At 35.7% G+C, this 3,875-nt stretch overlaps 1 long non-coding RNA gene across 1 annotated transcript in view; it reads right to left on the reverse strand.

Annotated features, from left to right (window-relative positions):
* Positions 1–3,875, reverse strand: part of LOC128248865 (uncharacterized) — a 16,120-nt gene that overhangs the window by 4,966 nt on the left and 7,279 nt on the right. The window contains exon 2 of the long non-coding RNA XR_008264990.1: positions 1,600–1,888. This is a non-coding gene — a long non-coding RNA (uncharacterized LOC128248865). The remainder of the gene's footprint in view (positions 1–1,599; positions 1,889–3,875) is intronic.

Consider the following 3,875-nt stretch of genomic DNA (forward strand, 5'->3'; position numbering starts at 1 on the left):
CTTGTCGTGTCCAGGTGCCTTCCAGTTGCTTAGTCTTTGCAGTGTCTGGGTTACCTCTTCAGTTGTTATAGGGGCCCAGAGTTGCTCAGGTGCTAAGTTCGTTGTTTTAATGGTCCTTTTCTGGGGTTGTTGCTTCACCGACCATATTTGTTTCCAGAATTTCTCTAGTTCTTCTGCTGTTGGTGCTGAAGTAATGTCTATTTTATTTTTACCCAGTTCTTGGTAGAGTTTTTTGGGGTTGGATTTGAACTGTTTGTTTTGTTCAAAGAAACGTTGGCGTTTCTCATACCGGCGGATCCTTTGTGCTTTGGCAAGGATGTCTTGCTTTAGTTTTTCTTTTGCCTCAGGTAAATCTAAATTATTATTATTATTATTATTGTTATTATTATTATCATTGTATTATTATTATTATTATTGTTATTATTATTATCATTTTTATTATTATTATTATTATCATTTTTATTATTATTATTATTATCATTATTGTTATTATTATTATTATTATTATTATTATTATTATTATTATTATTACTATTATTATTAAGGGCTGTGCGTGGTAAAATGTGAGCGTGAAACGCAAAGCCCCTGCAGTATTTTACCTTTTGGAGTTGATTCAATCGTCTTTTATGTGTCTCCTTTATAAAGAAACCCAAGTGTTTTGTGCTGAGGTGAATAATCTGCTTTAAACTACAAAGATCAAAACGAGGCTCCATTTCAACTCCCCGCCACACTGTAGTTTTTCACGTGTTTTTAAATAGATGTGCATGAGTCTATGTGACGAATCGTGTCGTTTGTTTCACTACTGAACACTTTCTGAGAACAATGGAGAAGGAAATTCCCAATGCTGGCTGTTTCTCCTTCAAATACATAATGGGCTGGGTTCGTTCTCACGATAACAGATCACAACAACAAAACAAAGAACTTGTCAACAAAAGCATTTTTTGCTTTCTTTCTTAATGAATCAGCAATCTTTGAGAAATATGTTGTACCTGGTATTTCACTGAATACAGCAGAAATCTTATCAGTGATTTGTCGCACGTTTGATCTTGTTTATAATTATTCAGCAGATAAATGTTGGGCCAGGAAAGATTTCGTGCATGTTTGGTGTACAGGTGTGTGCGTGTGTGTATGCGTGCGTGTGTATGTACATGTGTGTGTGTGTGTGTGTGTGTGTGCGTTTGTGTGCGTGTGCGTGTACCTGCGTGTGTGTGCTGGGAGAATGTTCGAGAATGTTTCTCTTATGTAAAACTAGAAAACTAATTTGTCATGACGAAATGAGTGTTAATTCTTTTGTATTAAGAAATGTTATTACGCAACATATATTTCCCGAGATATTTCTGTTAACATTTATGTAATTGCAATTGTGTCTTATATTTGACCTGATGGATGGTTATACAAAGCAGTGAAATACACGGTTGTCAGATAAAGTTGTTCCTTTCTTTCCAATGTTATTTGAATTAACACGAAATACATATTTTATCGTAATGTGCTTTGGTATTTTGTAGCCATGTTATTTATCGTTTTTTGAAATTTGAAGAGATTCTACGTCTTTTTCAGTCAAATGACAGTGGAGTACTAAGTAGAAAAGAAAACACACACCTGCTTCTTTTTACTTTCAATCAAGGTTCAAAATCTACTGAGGTTGTTCAAGATATTTGTTCTGTGTACGGAAAAGTCTCCAGGGGCAGGAAATTCGATTTGATAGACTTTGCGTTCCGACTGACCTGTACAGTTCAATGAGGATCGATTGAACAAGCCCATCCACAAGGCCCCTCACCATTCTATAAGGAAATTAGCCTAGCAGATGAGATGCTCTCATACTACAGTTGCTTGTTACCTTTACACAATGGATAAGGTCCAAAACTTCGAAACATGTGCATCAAACGCTCTGAAACGATAAGGATTAAAAATTAATGGAAAGACAATGAATGCAGTTATCTGATAATACAATACATGACTTTGGGTAGTTCACAGATCGTAGAGAAAAAAATAGACGTGAAACCATTTAAGATTGACTCTTCGTATGAAAGTTAAATATTTTCATTCATTAACTATTCATGATTTTTTCTTTCAGATATATCCGATTCCTTTTTTTCACATCCTCATCATCAAACCCCTAGACATTATGTCTCTAATCCTAGGACTCATAGGCCCGTCACTTGGTTTCAGTGGCGTATAAGCGACCGAGATCATAACATTCCTCATGAGTAAGGCACTCGTCCGTCACAGGGTTACTCATTTACAGTTGAATGGAGTGACGTGAAATGAGGTCTTCTGCTGAATAGCGCAACGCACCGCCCAGTCCAGGAATTGTAATCGCAATCTTGCGATCTTGAGTTCAAAACCCTAACCACTGAGCCACGTCCCTTCGCTTCACGCCGCAAAAAGAAATTATTCAACCTCCGTAACTTCATTGTAGAACAGCTTGAGACATATTTATATGTTATAAGAGGAATATTAGCGGATATATTATTAATGTTGGTTTCAAATTTTGGCTCAAGGCCAGCAATTCTGGAGGATGGGGTAAGTCGATCAGATCAACCCCAGCGTTCCGTTGATATCAATACTTATTTTATCGATGAACGGCGGAATTTGAACTCAGAACGTGTAGGACAAAACACCGCTTAGCATTATACCCGGCGTGGTTATGTGGTTATCATAGTTTTGGTGGTGATTGTTTTTGATTGACAACTGTACGATAGATATTTAAGGAACGTTTGCGAAATGTTTCATTGTTTGATAAATGCTTGATATTTGTTTGTCTTCAAATCTAGGGTGAAATCCAAGTAGTTTCCTCTTGTGTGGCAATATTTATAGGCCGAATTCTTTGAAGATGTTTACGAGATCCCTTCCGAACTTACTCGTGGCGTAGTCGTTTATATACGGCTTAAGATGGCCACTCCATCGTCCCTGTACAGCGCTGAATGTCAGCAATGTCAACGTTTTTTTTTTTTAGAGCGTCCAGAGAAAATAGCCCGACACGGTCGGTAATCTCTGCCCCGTCCGCGTTCTCATGAAGACCTCGAACAATGGGTTCCTGGCCTTTTTTTCTGCTCTAACGATACCATCGTGAAATAGGAGTAACTCCCTAGTGCTGAAAATGATTCTGTCATAGAAGTCTCTAATACTTATAAATTATCTAACGAGGTCTAGGGTTTTTAGATGGAGGGAATTCCATTCTGAAGGATAGATATCCGCAATTTTAAACTGGGTAAAAGACACAAGTTGCTTTTTATCCTCGACGTTGTAGAACCAGTTAATTAAACGGTGCTGCAGTCCCATTCAAAAAGCTCTGTCGCCTTCTGATGTCAGGGCTGATGGCATCGAGAATACATTTGCTCACAATGACTCTCCTGCTCTTAGTCGAGTTCATTAGCCTGCATTTATGCATTCATACACAAATATATATATATATATATTATATATGAATGTATATATATATATATATATATATATATATATATATATATATATATATATATATATATATATATATATATATATGTATGTATGTATGTATGTATTAATATATATATATACACCCATATATATACGTTTATATGTCTATATACACATATGTAAGCTTATATAATATATATATATATATGTTTATATGTCTATATACACATATATAAGTTTATATGTATATATATATATTAACATGTAGAAACACGTATGCGTATGCCTGCGAAATATGCACAAACACGTTTACATGTATGTATATGTATGTATATATGTATATATATTTGTGTGTGTATATAAACACACACATCAATATATATACATGCATATACATACACACATACACAGACACACACACACACACACACACACACACACACACACACACACACACACACACACACACACACACA

Source organism: Octopus bimaculoides, chromosome 10 (genome assembly GCF_001194135.2).
Source record: "Octopus bimaculoides isolate UCB-OBI-ISO-001 chromosome 10, ASM119413v2, whole genome shotgun sequence".
In the NCBI taxonomy this organism is placed as follows: domain Eukaryota; kingdom Metazoa; phylum Mollusca; class Cephalopoda; order Octopoda; family Octopodidae; genus Octopus; species Octopus bimaculoides.